The sequence below is a fragment of the Neovison vison genome, chromosome 8, assembly GCF_020171115.1.
Source record: "Neovison vison isolate M4711 chromosome 8, ASM_NN_V1, whole genome shotgun sequence".
Classification (NCBI taxonomy): domain Eukaryota; kingdom Metazoa; phylum Chordata; class Mammalia; order Carnivora; family Mustelidae; genus Neogale; species Neogale vison.
The window spans coordinates 61281984-61305425 of NC_058098.1; positions in this window are offsets into that span (position 1 = coordinate 61281984).

Genomic DNA, 23442 nt, shown 5'->3' on the forward strand with positions numbered 1-23442 from the left:
GTGGGTTCCACACCCAGTGTGGGATTTGAACTCACAACCCCGAGATCAAGAATTGTACAATCTATTGACTGAATCAACGAGGTGCTCCACATCCCTCATATTTTCTATATAGGTAAATAGAATACATAATTAAATGGTTGACATGACGACCTCACATTCTGCATCAAACAAGGTAGAGAGGAAGGTACAAGTATCTACCTACACATCCATACATGTTTTCACATACCTACATGTATATACATAAGCAACTGAATACTTAGAGAGCTATATCAGAAATTTTAAGAATAAAAAAAGTGAATCAGAAGATATGTTTGCTGAAGATTAATGAGGAATATGTGACATCTAGCAAATATGCTTAATTTCCAGTGGATCTGAATTTCTGAAAACAAAAATATACCATTTATTTTTCTCAGAGCACATAGGTAAGTAAATGATATACTGTGAAAGTGAGAACAATGCTCTAAAAGAGAAAAAAATTTTGTTTTAAACTACAGCAGAATGTGTTGGATTTGGGGACCCAGCAAGAAAATGTATTAACCATGCTACAATGGATATGTTGTATATACATATGAAAAGGAGTGGGATATAAAAAACAAAACAGAAATGAGTATTTATATATGAAGTTGTGCTCTCTTGGGGATTTTGAAACCTATAGGGACCATTTTCATAGCAGAAATGTTAACATGTCTGGAAGGGAAAAGCAGCAATGAATTTAAGAAAAAGGAAAGTTGAAATGGCGTCAAATACTATCAAATGCCTTTTCTGTTGCTGTAAAGATACATTTTGACAGTGAAGGGCCAGGATGAATGTAACAATGAAAGACAACTAAAACAGAAAAGCATTCCCTGCTTATTTGCCATAAATCTCCAGACTGGAAAAGGAAAGGCTGAAGTGTCCTTAATTTAAATAACATATCTATATATTCCATGAGGGAATTAAGCGCCTTACGTGTACAGTGCTTTCAAAAACTATGTAAACTTTAATGAGGTTCTAACATTATTCACGACGGAGAATGAGCAAACAAGCTGAAGAGAGACAGAAAGAGAAAGAGTGAGCGAATGCATGAGTGAGGTGGGGGCAGAGAGTGGGGGAGAAGCACACCCCGCACTGAGCAGGGAGCCCAGTACAGAGCTCAGCGTCAGGACTCTGAGATCAGGAGCTGAGCCGAAGGCAAATGCTTAACTGACTGAGCCACCTAGGTGCCCTTTCTTTCCTTTCTTAATGAAGGCTGAAATTTTATCATGCTTAGGTCTATTTATGGTCTTAATTGGCTAAGCTTCTGTTTGAATATTCTTTTCCCAGCCTACCTGTGTGACTTCTAGACAATGCCAATGTATCAAGCATGAACTTGCATGAGGCCCCAGATCTTGCATGGAGAATTGCCCCCAGTGTTTGCTCTTCATCTCAGTTGTGTGTGACTACAAGTAGCAGTCAAGTTTATTTTGGGAAATACTCATTTATAAACAGTACATTTTCTTCACCAGGTATTCATATTTATTGGTGAGTAACTATAAGAAATTTTTGAGCCTTCCTAGAAGAGAATGTGTGGGGAGTATAAGATTAAAGATTCTGAAAGAAACAGATGTGAAAAACTGCTATCTCTTGTTCTTCAAGACATGGTTTAGACTAAAGTCAGAATGACACCCGCCATCTTACTGTCATTCATAAAATTGTGACCTACTTTCGAGACATGTGTTACAAACCAGATTGGAGAATTAGTTCCTTGCTGAGCTGTAGGGGGTAGCAGGAAATTCAGCCTCAGCCTCACTGGGCCCTAGGACCTGTCTCTGCAAAGGCGCGTGGAGTGGCCATTCCTTGTGTGGCTCACAGCAGAACTCAGTGGCTGAGATACAGTCTAACTCAGAGTTTTGATGGAGACCACCGCAAACTTCCTAGCTAGACAGACAGGCTTCCTGGTGCACCCTCTAAAGTATTATCTCAAGAGTTTTCAGAGATGGAAAGATTATATGTAACTAGCGCCAGCTTCATTTTGGGGTTGTACCAGACAAAGAAAGGGCCTCGTGGATATAGTCTTTGGAGAGACGTAGCCCCACATGGAAGACCCCAGTCTTGCAAGCCGGGCACTATTGCAAATCATCCATCTCAGGCAGTGTTCCAGCAGAAAGAGCTGCTTCAGAGAGTGTAACCTAACAGGAGGCCATTTTGCAAAGATGTGAGCAGGGCAGAAGGATTAAGGAAGAGTAAAGCATTCTGGGACTGACAGCAGCTGGTCGCTGTTAGCGGGCTTAGGCCTGGAGGTTCCCAAGGAGGAAGCCATGTGCTTAGAACCCAGGGAAAGCTGACCTGGTTGAGGGGAACCAGTCAAGCACAGTCCGTTTAAGGGCAGTCTCTGCCAAGACCCTGCTGAGCAAAGACAGGGGGCAGGAATAAATCCCTTTCACTCTTCAGACTCCTGCTGGGGCCTCCTTTTGGTTTGGCCAAACCCAAAGTATGCTATCACTCTCTGCTAGTGCTTTCTCATTGCCCTTGTAATAAAAATCTATAAAAACAAATATTATTTTAAGGTCTGCAGGAACAAATTTGTCTCCACTTTACCAGCTTCACTTATTCTAATCCACTCCTTCTGTTCACCATCTTACAGCCACATTTAGCTTTCTTGCTGTTTCTGGAAAAGATCAAACTGTCTCCTGTCCAGGGGCCTTTTCTGGACAAGCTGTTTTCTATGCCTAAAACACAACTCCCCTAGAATTTACTACAGCTGGCTTCTTTTCTTCCAGATGTCATCTTGTAGAAGCCACCTACTGATACTGACCTAAATGGATTTACCCTGCTAGATGCTAGCACCCCGTCTGAGCTACTTCTTTTTGCTAGAATTATCTCATTGTCTGTCTACGTCTTTACTGTCTTTCTTCCTTCATTAGACTACTAGCTCCCTGAAAGTAGACATGTCCAGTGTTTCTCCAACATAGGACATGATAGCAGCTCAAAAAACTCTTGCCAAATGAACAAATGTGTATATAATGAATGGAGGTACATTCAGACTACTTTACCTAGTTAAAAATGCCTAAAAACATCACAGTCAAATGTTCTTAAGAATTCTTTTAGGGGCACCTGGGTGGCTCAGGAGGTTAAAGCCTCTGCCTTTGGCTCAAATCATGATCTCAGGGTCCTAGGATAGAGCCCACATCAGCAGGGAGCCTGCTTCCCCCTCTCTCTCTGCTTGCCTCTCTGCCTACTTGTGATCTCTCCCTGTCAAATAAATAAATAAATAAATAAATAAAATCTTAAAAAAAAAAAGAATTCTTTCAGACACAATCTTTAAATTGTTACTTCATTTAACTTATTATTATGTTCCAAATAAATGTGCTAGACTCTGAGAGGGTTAAAAATATGTATAAGTTGGTTCTTACACTTACAATATTTAAATTTAATATAAAGGAATAAGTAATTTATATATCACCATAGCACCAGACAGAATATTCATGCAATAGAAGAATTATATAAGAAAGCGTTAAATGGTTTTAAAAACAGAAAATATGTCATTTGAATAGGAATTTGGAGGAATTTTTATTTGAGGTAGTTATCGAAGATAGCTAATGATTTTAACAGACAGGAATGGAGTGGGGGAAAGGGATAATAACACACGTGTTAGCCAAGATGAAATATGAGAAATCATGGACCACATTTGGGAAGAATGAGTAATATAGCATTGCTGGACAATTAATATAGTTATTATTTAGGTTAATCCAAATCATGAACTACAATTTAATCTCAAGATGATCTTATAAAGTAATAATTATTGTTATAGCCATTTTATAGATGAAGAATCTGAGGTTAATTCACCCTCCTAAAGCCAAATAACTCCTAAGCTGTAGAACTAGGGATTTGAACTAATGCAGTTTGAACTCAGAGCATTATTAAAAAATAAACCAGAAAGATAAATATGGAGATGCATGAAGGAGAATCCTTGAATATAAAGCAGCAGATTTGGTATTTAATCTAGAAAGTGATTGAGAATTGAGATTTTTGAGAAAAGTTTATATGGAAAAAATGTAATGCAACATCATATTATATTTTATACATACAAACAATGGACAAAGAGACTTAAAGGAAATGCAACTCTAAGTTAATATTATTTATCTGTAAGTACAGAAATTATGGGAAATTTTTAGTCTTCTTGTATTTTCTGAATTCACTCTAATTTTCAAAATTTCTACATATATAATTTCAGAAATCAGAAATAATCAAATGTATATTTGCTATACAAATGATGTCTAGGATTATGGCTGGGAAGGTCTATTGTAGAAGGGTCTTCAAGGTATTGGGAAGAATGTGCAGGACTCCGGAATAATTATGGAATTCAACAAAGAAAAGAGAAAACTAGATATCTTTCAGAAAGAATGTCAAAATGTCAAGGCAAATGGCTTCCTTTTCTAAGTGAACAGGTGCACGGTTCTGATATCACAAATTGATAATTCACAATTTATTTTGTATTTGGCCAGTGCTTTTGTTCTTCTGTACATGTGAACACATTCTTGTTTTTGTGATGAAAATTTGAGAATCAGGATTACATATGTATCATATATATATATATATATACATATGTACGTATATATATCTTTTGTTTTTCTAGAAGATAAAATTTATTTATTTATTCCAATACAATTAATTTATGTATATTTAACTTTATTGTGGTAAGATTAGTGAACATGAAATCTATCATCTTAACAAAATTTTAAGTGTACAGTATTACATTTCATATAACATTAGCTATAGGCATGATGTTGTACAGTGGGTTTCTAGGACTTACTCATCTTGTGTGAGTGAAACTTTATATACTTTTCAAGAACTGATTTATGTACGTATTTATGTATGCATGATGTATATGGAGACATCTATTTTAAAGCTTAAACCAAAAACCAAATAATCGCTAAGTACATAGGAGAGGACATCTTCCTGGTGTTTCTCATTGTCATTGCCATTCAGGCATTATCACAATCATCTTTATCCAGATGGATTAGTGGCGAAGTAAAAGGAAAATCTCCCTTCCTTGCAAATGTTCTTTGTCATTAATATCAGTCTATTTGTTTTAATGATTGATGAAATGTTGAAAAGATTACAACAGTAAAACTTGCTCAATATAAAAAAAATTAAAATGGTATAAGATACTGGAAAGAGTACAAAAAGTATTATTTTTATTACCACATGGACAATCACTAGAAGTCTTGGTATTTTTTTTCCAGTCTTCCCTTGAAAAAAATTCCACAGTTGAGATCATACAGAATATACAATTTTGATATCTTACTTTAGATTGTACCATTATAATACAAAAACTCCCCATATTATAACTAAACTAATTAATAGCTATCTTACATTTCATTATATGGAGGTACCATAATTGATTTGGCTACCAATTATCCACCACTTATTTGACATTATCAATAATAATTGTTTCATAATCGATTCATAAAATTCAATAATTCAATAATTTATTTATAAAACCAATGTATTTTCCAATTTATTTGTAATTGCATTTGAGAGATAATGTTTTGTAAATTGTATTTTTAGATTGCTAAAGTCATGCATGCTCATTATATCAAAATTAGATAATAAGAAAAAATGAAAAAAAAATTGCCAATTTATGTACCATCTCACTGATGCCAACTGTTGCCTGTGTTTTACTTCACCCTTGTAAGGTTTATGTTTAACTACTGTCTTTATTTCTGTCAATATGGTTTTGCATATTTGTATTTAACAACATATCACAAATATCAATAAATAACTGTCCACATCATCATTCTTAATAGTGCAGCATAGGATTTATTATAATAATCAATCAGTCTAATGTTGGTGGGCAAGTATATATAAGCAATTCTGTAATACAAATTCTTGTCCTCCCTCATTGTGCCCTTGTTATATATATATTTTTTAGGTTCTTACTTTAATTCCAGCTAGTTACTATACAGTGTAATATTAGTTTCAGGTGTACAAAAATAAAAATAGTGATTCAACACTTCCATACCACACATGGTGGTCATCACAACAAGTGCCCTCCTTAATCTCCATCACCTCTTTCACCCATCTCCCTCACCCACTCCCCTCTGGGAACCATCACTTTGTTCTCTATAGCTAAGAGTCTAATTCTTGGTTTGCCTGTGCTCTTATCACCTTTTATCCTAAAGATAGAATTGCAGAGTATATACTTAAAATGTTTCATCATATACATTGTCAAATTGCCATACAATATCCTCGTTAGGGGATTGGCCTGCTGCTTTTCCCATACTCTTCCCGAGGAGAAGAAGCCTACACTCTTTGTAGGCTTCATTCATCTAAAAGACAGAAAAATGGTGTGTGTGCATGTGTATGTGTGTGTGTGTTTCTGTTCATTTGCTTATAATTAAAGCCAACGTTTTTGTTTATTACGTACTTACAATTTTTAAACTAATTGTTCATATATGCTGTCAATTTTTATGGAGATGCTTAGTGTTATTCCAATGTACTTAAAATTACTTTGTATATCTCGAGAATATTAAGCCTTTCTTGTATCGTTTTCGTGTGAGGAAAAAAATGCACTCCATTGATGTACTTTTTGCCTTTTAACTTGTCCCAAAGCTTTAAAAATGTTATATAGTTGGAACAGCATTTTTATTCATAGCTTCACCTTGATAGTATCCATAATATAATTAATGTTACTATTCACATATATGGTTCATTTTTACACTGAAAGACTTAATCGAGTTGGGGTTTTGTTGTTGTTGTTTGTTTGTTTTGCATTTAATGTAGGAGCTTCCCCATTTGTTTGCTTTAGTCTTGAAATGACAGACTCAGCTAATGGACTGTAATTCTTCTACCATTCCATATTTAACCCTTCCCAAATATCTAGGAGTATGTTTGTGATAGAAAACTTACAACTCATAAATAATAAGACAAATAGAACATGACCTACTTTCATGAAGTAACCAATTTATGGACAGTTTCAGGGGAGTGTACATTGGTCATAAAAATAATTATACATGAATTTTGCTTTATCAAAACAATGGCATTTGAACAGGATCTTAAGTACAGGAAGTATTTTGTAGGAAAAGACGAAATAGTAAGCATACCAGGCAGAAGAGAGAGATTGTTTTTTATAGATTCTTTTTTTATTTGATTTTTTTTTTAAAGATGTTATTTATTTATTTATTTGGGAGAGAGAGAACAAGCCAGGGGCGGGGGGAGGGCAGAGGGAGAGAGAGACAGGGAGAGAAGCCGACTTTCTGCTGAGCAGGGAGTCCAACAGAGGGGTGGATCCCAAGATCCTGTGATCATGACCCCAGCTGAAGGCAGCTGCTTCATCCACTGAGCGACCCTGGTGCCCCTCTTTTTTGATTTTAAAACAAACAACAATTCCTAATGTGATTTAACTTATTGACATCAAGAATGGAAGTTTTCTAGTTTTAAAATCATGGTACTATTATGTTATCTCTGCCGCATGATATCCCATCTGTGTTTATATTCGCATATATATTCATTACATAAATGCTAAAGGAATGGGAACTTGTCCAGTCTCATAATTTGGAAAAATAGATCATTGTGCTTAAATAGTTCCCTCAAGAATTTGACTGTTTCTTTTCATTAGTTGCTCACTGTTATTAAACTTGACTCTTGCTTAGTCCCCTACCCTCCTTCCACCTGAGTATGTAAGATTCACATAGATCCCAGAGCAAAGACCTATGTTGGGCCACGAACCCTAGGTTGACTCTAAAGTCTTTTGAACCTTCCTCATGAGTAAAAAGTTGTGCTGGCTGTAAAATTATAAGGCACAGAGGAAGGAGTTATGCTGACAAATGTGGAAAGTATTTCATGGAGGGGGAAAAAGAATCCTCATCATTTTCACAAGCTGATTCTCTTGCTCAGACCTTATTGTGAGCTGACATTGTTCTCACACCCAATGATGAATGTATATTGATGCCTTTTTCTCCTTTAAAAATACATTTCCATCTGAGTTCTCTTTGTCACAAATGTTTCGACACACAGCTGTCTATCCTCAGTGGTTCTTAGTAACATCTATAGCTGTATCAAATGAAGAATGCATTCCAGTCAATGCTTTTTATAAGCCAACTGTACGGTCTGTTCCTTTGTTCCTGACTCAGATCCCGGGTCTTCTTCACTTTAAGAAATGGTTACTTCTGCATGGGACTAATGAAAAACAGCGATCTAAACGTGGTTTGGAAATTGTAACCTAAACTAAGGGATGTTGTCATTTTAATACCCTAAAATTGGAAATACTCTGTCAGTAGTTCTTGCAAGTACAAGACTTCTGAAATGAATAATTCTGGAGTTGGTGGTGGGCAAGGAAGGCACAGATGTTCCATAACAAAATGTGAGGGGAAATAGAAGTGTGTGACCAGGCACACTTTCAAAGAATGAGGAGAGTCAGCAAGCCTAATCCAGAGGGGGCTAAATTATCAATGTAAAGTCCTATGGAGACTCAGTAAACAGAGTTTCAGCTAAAATGTATGCTAAAGGCTTGCATGCATAGATGACAGTAAGATAGGAAAATGTTCTAATTGAAACTTTGAAACTTAGTGAAACATACTATATTGCTTGTGAATATAATAAGAGACCATTTTAGGGTTTTTGTTTGCAGATCACAGAAATAAACCCTGGCTTATGGCTATCTTCAACAAAATAGGGATCAAAGTGATAGGATATAGGGGACTCCAATGAGGCACAGGAGATAGGAAACCTGTTTGGGAAACAGACGGAATCCCTGTTGGAGTACAAGCATCATGAATCCAGAGGAGCTGGGTAATGGGACCAGCACTTTCCATCTTCTCTATTCTCTTGAGCCTAGTGATGCTCCAGGCATTTTGGCCAATTATAGAGCTGGAAGAAACATAATCCTTCCAAGACCACTCTCACTTCTGACACCAATTGCAGGTTCCAAGAGTTTCCCAGACACCATGAGGTTTTTTGTGTTGTTGGTTTTTTTTAATTATTATTATTATGTTATGTTAGTCACCATACAGTACATAATTAGTTTTTGATGTAGTGTTCCAAGATTCATTGTTTACATATAACACCTGAGTTTTGATAATTCACTGGAAGGGCTCATGGAACTCACTAATAGCTTCTACTCGCGGTTATGTTTTACTGTCAGGTAAAATGATTCCAATTTAAATCAGCCAACAGAAGGGTGGCAGAGAGCAGAGCCTCAGGAAATACTGAATGCAGAGCTTCCATGGTTCTTCCCCCTACAGATTTGGGACACTTGGCTTTCCCTGCACTAATATGTGATAAAACTCATGGAGCCCTGCCAACCAGGGAAACTCGCCTGAGCCTCTGTATCCAGAGCTTTTATCAGGAGTCTACCATAGAGGCATGACTGACTTATTGATTGCCCATGTGGTTGACCTCAGTCTCCAGGATGACGGATGCTGTATAACCCAAATCAAAGCCCCTATTCTAAATCAAATTGGTAGTCTTTCTGACAGCACCAGCTCTTACTCTAAATCATATGATTAGACTATCCACAGTGACTCAAGGACCTCAGACAAACAAAGACACTCCTGTCAGGCATGATATTCGAGAGTCTAGAGAGACATCACTTCCCAGAAGGCACCAGCAAAGGCCATTCGTCTTTGGGGGCTAAGTTAAAATCTTTCCTGCACAGATGTCATCTTTGACACTTACTTTTAACAGTTGTCTTCATTTTGTATTTTACAGAGATGATAGAAGCAACCAGATAATAGGATTTTCACACCTCACCCCACCAAAGACACCCCATCATCTGGACCGGCACACACCCTATTCTTTGTGCCTTCTGTTAGGAGGGATGAGGACCTCTTCTCCTGTCTGAAACTAATCCCTGTACCTGTGCTTTGAATCCTACTCCTTGATGTTTCCAGGACCCTTATTCGATCAGAAATGCATTCTCTTTCCTTGAAGCTCAGCCTTTCTCTCTGTATTAATGCTTTTCCATTGACATGCAAATATGCTCAACAGTCTTCTGACATAAAAATAAAATTTCTCCACTCCTCATTTCCATCTTCAGCTAGAGCTTTTAGGGCCTGGCCTTTCCACTGACATCACTTTCCCAATGGTCACCAGTGATCTCCTTATTATAAATTTAAAGGCACTTCTCAATTTTATCATTGCGATCTCTTAGTAACATCTATAGCTGTATCAAATTCTAGAAATACCATCTTACCTTATTCTCACGAAAACACTCTCTTATTATATTGACCTTTCTCTTCAGTTTTTTGGCCTTTCCTTCTCAAAATATCCCCTCAAATGTTGGAGTTTCATTTCCATCTAACCTGAACACTTTACTCTCCTCATGGTGTACTCTGCTCTGGACAGTTCCTTCTGTTTGCATGGCTTCCTTTCTCATCTAAACCTCCAGCCTCCCTGCCACCTCCACCCCCAATTCTCCCAAGCTCCAGATTTGCTTTGGTGGCTGTTTTTGGCTTGAACCTCTCTTTTTGGACATCATATAACCTCTTCAAAATTAATGTACCCAACTCAACTCACTACCTATGCTTCCCCCCACCCCCCGACACACCAAATATATTGCTTTTTCAATGAATCTTGCTTTGAAGTTGGTATGCTGAACTTCATGGCTTATAGCAGAAACTTGGGAATCCTGTTTGATTATCCCCTTACCTTCCACAGGAAATCACTTCCCCAATTGTGTGTTGATTCTGTGCCTTTAAAATAACTAGTGGACTCATCTCCATTTTCACGCCCCTCATCCTGGCAGCTAGGTGCTACTGGCCTCTGGTCTTGCCTTCTCCTTAGCTCTCATTCCCTTGGCAGCCAGCTACCTGTGTAAAATGCAAAGCTACTCATATTATCTTACTGCTTTGGTGACTTGGGTGACTTGGGTGACTTCAGTGAAATTTCCACCTCCCCAATTATCCTTCACTTCCCCAGCTTCTGAATATCTCATACTTTTCTCTCCCGACCTGCTACCCATTCAACCTTCAGGTCTGCACTTTGACATTGGTACTCCTGGGAAGCAGCCTTCACTTTCCTGAGACAGGGTTATGTATTCATAATGACCTTTGTCAGTCCTTCCACCTTTATCCACCATGGTGTAATGTCCTATTGAATTGTCTGCCTTGCCTTTGAGATTGGACACTTGAGATGATAGAGATTCCTTTGCTCCTTTTTTTTTTTTAAAGATTTTTATTTATTTATTTAGTTGTTTATTTATGTATTTAGGGAGTATACATGTGAGAGGGGAGAGGGGCACAGGGAGAGTGGAAGAGAAACACAAGCAGACTCCCCGCTGAGCTTGGAATGTCATGCAGGAATCATCCTGGGACCCTGAGATCATGAGCAGAGCTGAACCAAGAGTCAGATGCTTAAGCAACTGAGCCAGCCAGGTGCCCCAAGATTCTATCACCTTTGATCAAGGTTGTGTTTCTAACATCTAGCATGGGACTTGCCACAGTAGGTCTTTTTATGGCCATAAACATGAGACTAGAAATAAAAGCTAAGGATTAGCTGAGGAAGAACTTATATTCCAGGCTAATGGTTTTGTCCATGGAAGCCTTTCAAAAAAAAAAAAAAGTAATATAAGGGATAGATGGCCATGATGCCAGTTCCCAGGGCACTTATCCATTTCTTTTATCTGTCTTCTGACATTTTTGCTGGATTATGCCTTATAACATAGTTTTTACTTTTATTTCCTTTAGTTACAGAGATTCAAGTTATAGCCACTGCACAGATGTTTTCCTTTGGCAGGATTTACCTACTGATATCTTATGCCAGTTCTTGCACAAAGAACTGGGCCTTTTTATTACATCAGAATGTAATTTTCACATGAAAGCTTCAATATGTCACTGAGACAAGCTCTGTGAATACCCATTTTGTTGATGAAGTAAGTGAGGCCCAAAGAGTTTGGAGACATGCTAGCCATAGAAAAATGCTAGTGGAGGTGAATCTTACTAAGGTCAATGCACTGAGTTGGACCTTGTGAAATTGCCACTCTTGTAGGTAAAAAGTAAAATCATTGAATATTGACAATTTCATATGGTTCAACATAATACATCTTGAAATAATTAAGTGACAGCCCAAGACAGTATACACATAATCAATTGTCAGAATGAGTGACAAATATAATAAATGCTATGGACAGACAATAATTACATCAACTCAGGATGAGCATAGAAAAATCTGAGTTATTAATCTTTCCTTTATGACTGTCTCCTTTATTTAATTTCCCCCTCAGGGAAGTGCCAATATTTCTTCAGTGTCCAGAGTCCAGTGTATATTCCATTTCAAGATGTTGCCATAACCCTGGGACTTTAGTAGAAGACATTGAAACCTCTATCTCCTCATCTCAACCTTCACCGTGTCCTTCTCCCCATTGTTCCTATATTAGAAACCCTAGATTTCTCTGGACCATACTCTTCTCTTTCTTTTCCCATGCCAACTGTGAGACCATGTTCATTGGAAGCTCCTTGACATCATTAACACAATTTCTTTTTTGACAATGCTTACAACTCTCAAAATTCAAGTATTGGCTATCTCTTTTTTATTCTTTTTTTTAAATTTAATTTTATTTTTTTCAGTGTTCCATAATTCATTGTTTATGCACCACACCCAGTGCTTGATGCAATATCTGCCCTTTTTGATACCCACCACCAGGCTCACCCAACCCCCCCAACCCCCTCCACTCCAAAACCCTCAGTTTATTTCTCAGAGTCCACAGTCTCTCGTGGTTTGTCTCCCCCTCCAATTTCCCCAACTCACTTCTCCTCTCCAGCTCCTCATGTTCTCTATGTTATTCCTTATGCTCCACAAGTAAGTGAAACCATATGATAATTGACTCTGTTTGACTTATTTCACTCAGCATAATCTCTTCTAGTCCTGTCCATGCTGATACGAAGTTGGATATTCATCCTTTCTGACAGAGACATAATACTCCATTGTATATATGGACCACATTTTCCTTATCCATTTGTTGGTCAAAGGGCATCTTGTTTCTCTCCACAGTTTGGCAATTGTGGCCATTGCTGCTATGATCATTGGGATACAGATGGCCCTTCTTTTCACTACATCTGTATCTTGGGGTAAATACCTAGTAGTACAATTACAGGGTCATAGGGTAGCTCTATTTTTAATTTCTTAAGTAATCTCTACACTGTTTTCCAAAGTGGCTGCACCAACTTGAATTCCCACCAACAGTGTAAGAGGGTTTCCCTTTCTCCACATCCTCTTCAACATTTGTTGTTTCTTGTGTTGTTAATTTCTGCCATTCTAACTGGTATAAGGTGACATCTCAATGTGGTTTTGATTTGAATCTTCCTGATCACTAATGATGTTGAACATTTTTTTCATGTGTCTGTTAGCCATTGTATGTCTTCTTTGGAGAAGTGTCTGTTCATGTCTTCTGCCCATTTTTTGACGTAATTATCTGTTTTGTGTGTGTTCAGTTTGAGGAGTTCGTTATAGATCTTAGATATCATCCCTTTGTCTGTAGTGTCATTTCTGAATATCTTCTCCCATTCTGTGGCTTGCCTCTTTGTTTTGTTGACTGTTTTCTTTGCTGTGCAGAAGTTTTCAATCTTGATGAAGTGCCAAAAGTTCATTTTCACTTTTGTTTCCTTTGCCTTTGGAGACATGTCTTGAAAGAAGTTGCTGTGGCTGATGTCAAAGAGGTTACTGCCTATGTTCTCCTCTAGGATTTTGATAGATTCTTACCTCACAGTGAGGTCTTTTATCCATTTCAAGTTTATCTTTGTTTACGGTGTAAAAGAATGGTTGAGTTTCACTCTTCTACATATAGCTGTCCAATTTTCCCAGCACCACTTATTGAAGAGACTGTATTTTTTTCCACTGTATATTTTTTCCTGCTTTGTCAAAGATTATTTGACCATAGAGTTGGGGGTTCATATCGGGGATCTCTACTCTGTTCTACTGCTCTATGTGTCTGTTTTTATGCCAGTACCATGCTGTCTTGGTGATCACAGTTTTGTAGTAAAGCTTGAAATCAGGCAATGTAATGCCCCCAGTTTTGTTTTTCTTTTTCAACATTTCTTAGCAATTCAGGGTCTCTTCTGATTCCATACAAATCTTAGGATTATTTGTTCTAGCTCTTTGAAAAATGCTGGTGGAATTTTGATCGGGATGACATTGAACGTATAGATTGCTTTAGGCAGTATAAACGTTTTAATAATGTTTATTCTTCCAATCCATGAGCATGGAATGCTCTTCCATCTTTTGTGTCTTCTTCAATTTCTTTCATAAGTGTTCTGTAGTTCCTTGAGTACAGATCCTTTACCTCTTTGGTTAGGTTTATTCCCAGATATCTTATGGTTATTGGTGCTATAGTAAATGGAATTGATTATCTGATATCCCTTTCCATATTTTCATTGTTATTGTATAAGAAAGCAACCAATTTCTGTACATTGATTTTGTATCCTGACACATTACTGAATTGCTGTATAAGTTCTAGTAGTTTAGGGGTGGAGTCCTTTGGGTTTTCCATATAAAGTGTCATGTCATCGGCGAAGAGAGAGAGTTTGTCTTCTTCATCACCAATTTGAATACCTTTTATTTCTTTTTGTTGTCTCATTGCTGTTGCTAGGATTTCTAGTACTATGTTGAACAACAGTGGCAAGAGTGGGCATCCTTGTATTCCTGATCTCAAAGGAAAGGCTGTCAGTTTTACCCCGTTGAGGATGATATTTGTTGTAGGTTTTTCATAGATAGATTTTATGATGTTGAGTAATGTTCCCTCTATCCCTATACTTTGAAGCATTTTAATCAGGAATGGATGCTGATCTTGTCAAATGCTTTTTCTGCACCAATTGAGAGGAAATGTGGCTTTTCTCTCTTCACTTATTGATTTGTTCTATCACATTCTTTGATTAGAAAATGTTAAACCACTCTTGCATCCCATGAATAAACCCCAATTTTCATGGTGGATAATCTTTTTAACGTACTGTTGGATCCTCATGGAAACCAATGAGAATGAAGACACATTGGTCTAAAACCTATGGGATATGGCAAAGGCAGTCCTAAGGGGGAAATCCCTCACTCAAAAAAAACTGAAAAATCCAGAATTCACCAGCTCTCTTTACACGTTAGAGAACTGGAAAATCAATAACAAATTAAGCCAACCTCACACAAGAAGGGAAAAAAATCAAGATTAGAGCAGAGATCAATGTGATAGAAGCTAGAGATACAGTAAAACACATCAACAAAACTAGAAGCTGGTTTTTTTGAAAGAATAAATAAGATCAATAAGCCACTGACCAAACTAATCCAAAGGAAAAGAGAGAGGACCTAAATTAATAAAACTATGAATGAAAAGGGAGATATCACGACTAACACCAAGGAAATAGAAACAAACACCAGAAATTATTATCAACAGTTATGAGACAATAAGATAAGCAACCTAGACAAAATGGAAGCATTCTTGGAAACATATAAACTTCCAAAACTGAATTAGGAAGACACTGGCAACCTGAATAGACCAATATCTAGTAACGAGATTGAAGCAGTGATCAAAAACCTCCCCAAAAAACAAGAGCCCAGGACCTGACGGATTCCATGGAGAATTCTACCAAACATTAAAAAAGAAAATAATATCTGGGGCGCCTGTGTGGCTCAGTGGGTTAAGCCACTGCCTTCGGCTCAGGTCATGATCTCAGGGTCCTGGGATCGAGTCCCGCATCGGGCTCTCTGCTCAGCAGGGAGCCTGCTTCCCTCTCTCTCTCTCTGCCTGCCTCTCTGTCTACTGTGGTCTCTCTGTCAAATAAATAAATAAAATCTTTAAAAAAAAAAAAAGAATATAATACCTACTCTCCTGAAGCTGGTTCAAAAAAATAGAAACAGAAGGAAAGTTTCCAGACTCTTTTATGAAGGCAGCAGTACCCTCATCCCCAAATAAGGCAAAGACCCCATCAAAAAGGAGAATTTCAGACCAATATTCCTGATGAATATGGATGCCAAGATTCTCAACAAGAATAGCCTATCTTAATTAGCAGTACAGTTTTTTTTAAGAATAACATTTACATTGTAGTAGAAATGTATGAAAAAATGCACACATTATAATTGTACAACTCAATACATTTTCACAAAGTTAGCAGACTCATATCAACAACATCTAGAGGAGAAAACACAAATATTGTGAATAATCCAGAAGTCTCTTCATGCCTGTTTCCAGTGACTCCTGCCTCAGACAGTGACTCTCCTCTCCTATCACCAGGGACTAATTCTGCCTTTTTTGAACTTCATATGAATAATAATTTTTTCTCAACAATTTGTGAGATTTATTCTCAATATTATACATTACAGTAGTTCATTCATTTTTATTATTTTAAGGTATTCCATTAAATAAACATACTAGGTTGTTTTCAGTTTATGACTTCTAAGAATCTTGCTGTTGTTAATATTCATGTATATATATTCTGGTGCATAGATGCATGCATTTCTGTTGGGTATATACCCAGTAGTGGTGGATATAATTTCTGCTTCAGTAGATAATGCCAACAACTCTTCCAAAGTGCTTGAAATAATTTATACTCTTCTTCATCAACAGTTAGTGTTGCTAGCTCTATTAATATTGGAATTCCCATCCGAGTGAAATAATACCTCATTGTGGTTTTAATTTGTAGCTTGCTAACATGAACACAGTAGGAAAACATCATGTTTATTAGCCGTTTTGATATCTACTTTAAAAAATGCCAATTCAAGCCTTTTAAAAAAGATTTTGTGTATTTATTTGACAGACAGAGAGAGACGGTAGGAGAGAGAATACAAGCAGGAGGAGTGGGAGAGGGAGAAGCAGGCTTCCCTCTGAGCAGGGTCTGCAATGTGGGGCTCATCTCAGGACCCCAGGACCAGGACCCAAGCCAAAGGGAAACACTTAGGGCACCTGGGTGGCTCAGTGGGTTAAGCTGCTGTCTTCGGCTCAGGTCATGATCTCAGGGTCCTGGGATCGAGTTCCGCATCGGGCTTTCTCCTCAGCAGGGAGCCTGCTTCCTCCTCTCTCTCTCTCTCTGCCTGCCTCTCTGCCTACTCGTGATCTCTCTCTGTCAAATAAATAAATAAAATCTGTAAAAAAATGTGCCTGTTTCTTATCAGTTTATAGAAGTTACATATTCCGAATAAAAGTATTTTGCCCAATATTGCTAGTATATCTATATTTGTATCATTACTGTTTTAAATCACTCTGTAGTTTTTATTCTCTTACTGGTATATTTTTGGAGAGTTTCAAATGTTATTTTTAATATAGCCTGATTTACCAAAATTTCCTTATGGATAATAGGATTTGTATAGGAAATTTTTGTCTATCCTCAAGATTTTGAACACATTATCCTGTGCCATTTTCTAGAAGCTTTACATTTTTTAAATTGTCACAATTAGGTTTTGTCCATTTACAGTTAATTTTTGCGTATTGTGTGAGACAAGGGAATTCATTTTTTCCACATGAATAGCAAATAGACCTGCTAACATTTGTGAAGTCTATCAAAGTTTCACCCACTATTCTGAAATGTCAACTTTGTCATGAAGTAAATGTCCAAATACATGAATATATTTCTGGATGTTTTATTCTATCCCATCGGTCTATTTGTAGGTCTTAAACTGATACCATGCTCTTTTGGGGGTGGGGGTTGGAGGGAGAGAGAGAGAAAATCCCAAGCAGACTTCCTGCTGAGTGTGGAGCCTGAGGTGGGGCTCGGTCTCACAATCCTGATATCCTGACCTGAGCCAAAAATCAAGACTCCAAAACTTAACTGACTGAGCCACCCAGGGACCCCTAATACCACTCTCTCTTAACTGTTATTTATTTATATATGGAAGTGAAATCTTTCAATTTTTTTCCTTCTCGTGATTGTCTTAGCTATTCTTGGCCACATGCATTTTCATACAAATTTTACAATCAGCTTTAGAATTTTTGCAAAAAACAAAAATGGCAAAAAAGAAACCCCCCCCCAAATAAACAAACACAAAAACAAAAACGTGAATAACCTTGCTAGGATTTTCACTGGAATTGTATCAAAGCAAATTAATATGGAGAGGATTGATATCTTCATAGTACTTATTTTTTTCAACCCATGTGCAAAGTCTCAATAATATTCTGCAGGATTTTTGCATTGCAGTCTTACTATATTTGGTAGATTTACTTTGAGACATTTGGTGTTTCTTGGTATTGAGATAAACAGTATTATGTAAAAAATATTCCAACTGGTTTATTGTTGGTATAGAGAAATGCAATCACTTTTTGTACCTTGGTCCTGTATCCAATAAATTTACTAACTGCACATAATGAGGCATATAGGTGGTAGATTTAAAATTTTTCTTTCTTTTTCTTTTCTTTTCTCTTTTTCTCTTTCTTTCTTTTGTGTTTTTTTGTTTTGTTTTTTGTTTGTTTGTTTGGGTTTTGTTTTTTCTTTGAGGAAAAAAGGGGAAAAGGGAAAGGGAGTGGGAGAGAATCTTAAGCCAGCTCCATGCCCAGTTCAGAGCCCAACATGAGGCTCCATCTCTCAATCCTGAGATCATGACCTGAGCAGAAGTCAAGAGTCAGAGGCTGAGCCACCAAGTTGCCCCTAAAATTTTCTATATATGTGATCATTCCACCTACAAATATTTATGTTTTAATTTCACTTTCAAAACTATACATTTCCCTTGCTAATTGCACAGGAGAGAACTTCGAACCCCATGTTGATAGACATGGATATTTTTGTCTCTTTCCCAATTTAATTTGGGATAAGTTGTTAATATTCCAATACTAAGTATATTTACTTTTTTAGATCTCTTGTGTCTAGTTAAGTTTTTCCCTCTCCTTTTCTGCTTTCCATTTTTGCTATTATTTCATTTAATATCTTTAAATTGTGAATACATGGTGAATTTTTATATTTACATTTCACTTTCTCTGTGTCTCTCTTTGTCTCTATCTTTCTTTGTTCACCTCTCCCATTGCTTTCCACTCCTTGGCATCTATTGAGAAGATAATATAATTGCTTTCTTCAAGTTTCTTAATGTGGTTGATTACATGGATGGGTTTTTTAAAGTTAAACTAACCTCACACTCTTGGAATCCTTAATGGTGATAAAATTTCCTTTACATATGTATTCTTGAACTTAATTTCTAATATTTCTAGATTTGTTTCTAATATTTATTCAGGATTTTGCATCTATATTAATGAGTGATATTAATCTGTAATTTTCTTATCTGGTACTGTTCGAGAGAGTTTGAAAGCATCTCATGCTGGCTTCACAAAATGAGTTTGGAAAGGCTCTCCTTTCTTGGTTGTTTGCAAATTGGATAAGAGTTGCGATATTTCCTTTTTAAAATATTGAGAAGAATTCACCAGTGAAGCCATTTGAGATTGTGTCATTTATTTCTGGGAAGATTTTTAATCACTAGTGTAATTTCTATACAAATTTTATCATTTTTTATTCTATTATAATTTTCTAAGAATAGGCCTATTTCAGGTAAGCAAATCTACTGGCACAGAGTCACTGAAGATATTTTTCTATGATCATTTCAATGGCCACAGGATCTGTGCTCTCTTCTTTTACTCTGATATTAATACTCTGTGCCTTTAATTTTTAATTTTAAAGTTTGTAGATCTTTTTGTCTATTTAGTTTTCAAAGAACTAAGTGTGGCTCAGTTTATTTTAAATATTGTTTTATGATTTCTCAATTTGAACTCTTTCCTTATTTTTCTTTCTAAATTATGTGGTTTTAATTTTTTTTGCCTCATCCTTAAGATATGCAGAAAATTGATTTTTTGATTTTCTTCTTTCTTTGTGTATCAATTTAAGGATAAACATTATCTTTGTAGGTATGGCTTTATTTAGGTCCCATATATTTAATATGTTGCACACTGTTATTATTGTTATGCAGTTATAAGTATCTCCAAACTTTCCAGCGGAAGCGTGCTGGGCCCATAAGTATCTCCAAACTTTCTCTTTTTTTTAAATTTAAATTCCAGTTAGTTGATACACAGTGTAATATTTGTTTCGGGTGTACAATATAGTGATTCAACATTCCCACACATCACCCAGTACTCAACCCATGTTCACTCTTTAATCCCCCAACCCACTTTATTTCCCCCAACCCACACCCACCCCCCTCTGGTAACCTTCAGTTTGTTCTCCATAGTTAAGATCTGTTTCTTGGTTTGTCTTTCTTTTTTTCCCTTTGCTCATTTGTTTTTTTTTTCTTAATTTCCACCTATGAGTAAAATCATATGGTATTTGTCTTTTTCTGACCAACTTATTTCACTTAGCATAATATTCCCTCACTTCATTCACCTTGTTGCAAATGACAAGATTTCATTCTTTTTTTATGGCTTAGTAATATTCAAATTTCCATTTTGATTCTTTTCTAGACCTATATGCCATTTATAAGTTGCTAAATATTCTTGGAATTCCTTAGGTACATTTTGGTTAATGAGTTCTAGTTAGTTCTACTCTTGTCAGAGCACATAACCCCCCATATAATTTTAATCAGTGTGTATTTAATAAATCTTACTTCTTTAGGCTGATGTTATGGTCAGTTTTAAGGAAAAAAGTCCATGTTCAGCTGAGAAAATGACGTATCTTGCAATTGTTGGTTACAGTGTTCCATGTATATTGATTAGATCCCTTTTGTCAATCATGTTATTTATGTCTTCCATATCCTTACTGATTTATGTCAATGATTCTGCCATTAAGAGAATAGTGTGCAAAAATTTTTCAAAATGATTATAGATGATCTATTTGTCCTTTTAGTTCTTTCATTTTTTTTCTCTTTTATATATTTTAAACTTCTGTTATCCGTGCATACAAAGTTAGAAGTATTATATCTCTCTGGTGAATTGAATGGTGAATCACAAGAAATGTTTCTTTCTTTAATGTATAATCAGTCTTGTATCAGTATATCTAATTAGTCTTATGTCCAACTTTTTTATGCAAATATTATAATATATATTTGTTGTACATTTAAAGTGTAGATCTTATAAGCAGTTTAATCCAGGTTGACAATACTTAATTTTAATTTTGAATTATTTAGCTCATTTATATTTACATGTTTCTGTTCAAGTCTACTATTTCACTATTAGTTTTACACTTGTTTTATCTGTTCTGTTCCTTTATCTCTATTTTCTGCCTTTTAAAAAGCAATCATGTATTCATTGGCCTTAATAGGCTTTATTTTTTAAGTGTTTTCTTTTAATTCCAGTATAGTAAGCATACAGTGTTACATTAGTTTCTCAAGTGTACAATAGAGTGATTCAGCAATTCTGTGTGATACTCAGTGTTCATCATGGTAAGTGTGCTCTTTAATTCCCGTCACCTAGTCCACCCATTCCCCCACCCACCTCCACTCTGGTAATCAATCATCTGTTTGTTCTCTATAGTTAAGAGTTTATTTCTTGGTTTCTCTCTCTCTTTCTCATCTCTTGCTCATTTTCCTTTGAATAGACTATTTTTTGGGGAACAGTTTTAGTTTCACAGCAAAATTGAGAGGAAGAGAGTCCCCATATACCCTCTTCCTCCATATATGCATAGTCTCCCCTTTATCAATATTCCCCACCAGGGTGGAATATATGTTGCAATTGATAAACCACATTGACACATCTTTATCCACCAAAGGCCATAGTTTACATTTGTGTTCACTCTTGGTGTTGCACATATTATGGGTTTGGAAATGTATCCATCATTTTGTTTTTTATTCAGAATAGTTTTTGTGCTCTGCCTACTTATCTCCATCCCCCACCTCTTGGCAGCCACCGATTTTTTATTATCTCCATAGTTATGCCTTTTCCACAAGCATATTCATATAAGGCTATGTATGACTAATTTCATATAGCAGGAATCATGCAATATTGAAGCTTTTTCACATTGGCTTCTTTCACTTGACAATATGTACTTAATGTTTCTCCATGACTTAAAATCTATTTCTTTTTAGCATTGAATAATATTTCATTGTCTGGATATACATGGTTTATTTATGCACTCCCCTACTGAAAGGTACCTTGGTTGCTTCAAAGTCTTGGCAATGAATAAAGCTGTTATAGACATCAGTCCGAAGGGTTTTTAATTTTTATTTTTCCAACTCATTTGGGTAAATATCAAGGAACCAGACTGCTGAATCATTTGATAAGAGTATGTTTAGTTTCTTAAGAAACTGCCAAAACAATCTACCAGATTTGGTGTACCATTTTGGTTTCCCATTAGCAATGAAAGAAAGTTCCTGTAGCTTCACATTCTCACCAGAATTTGATGCTGCCAGTATTTTTGAATTGGACCATTCTGATAGATCTGTAGTGGTATCTCATTATTATTTTTATTTGTAATTTCCTAGTGAGATGTGATATTGAATGCTATCTCTATATGTCTTCAGTGAGGGGTCTGTTAAGGTCTTTTTGGTCCATGTTTTAATTAGGTTCTTCATTTTCTTGTTGTTGAATTTTAAGAATTAGAATATTTTGGACGGCAATCTTTCATCACATGTATCTTTTGCAAATATTTTCTCTCAGTCTGTGCTTTGTCTTCTTTCTCTTGACATTGTCTTTTGCAGATCCTAAGTTTTTAATTTTAATGAAGTCCAGCTTATAAATTATTTATTTCATGGGTTGTGACTTTGATACGGTATCTAAAAAGTCATCACTCTACCCAAGGTCCTCCGGGTTTTCTCCTCTGTTATTCTCTAGGAGTTTTAGAGTTATGCATTTTACATGTGGGTCTATTATCATTTTGAATTAACTCTGTGAAGATCTAAGGTCTGCATCCAGATTCTTTTGTATTTTTATTTTTTGGCTTATGGAGATAGAGTTGTTTCAGAGCCATTTGTTGAAAAAACTATCCTATCTCCATTGCATTACCTGTGCCCCTTTGTCTAAATTTAGATGACCATATTTATGGAGGTCTATTTCTTGCTCCTTGTTCTGTTCTCTTGATCTCTTATCTAGTCTTTTACCAATACACACTATCGTGATTATCACACCTTTTAGTAAGTCTTGAAGTCAGAATATAGCAGTCCTCCAACTTTGTTCTTCTTCAGTGTTGAGCTGGCTGTTTGGGGTCTTATGACTTCCCATATAAACATTCGAATATATTTGTGATTATATACAAAATAACTAACTGGGATTTTCATTGGGATTATATTAAATCTATAGATCAATTTTGGAATAACTACCTTTAACAATCTTGAGTCTTCTCCATGAGCATGGAATATCTACCTATTTGTCTTCTTTTATTTCTTTTCTTAGAATTTTGTAATTTTTCTCATACATTTCATGTATATAGGTAGCAAGGTGATTTTTTTTTAATGGCAATGTGTTGTGAGGGTTTTTTTTTTTTGTAGTTTAAGTTTTTATTTAAATTTCAGTTGATTGGGGCACCTGGGTGGCTCAGTGTGTTAAAGCCCCTGCCTTCCGCTCAGGTCATGATTCCAGGGTCCTGGGACCAACCCCCGCATCAGGTTTTCTGCTCAGCAGGGAACCTGTTTCCACCTCTCATAATATTCCATTGTATATCTATACCATAT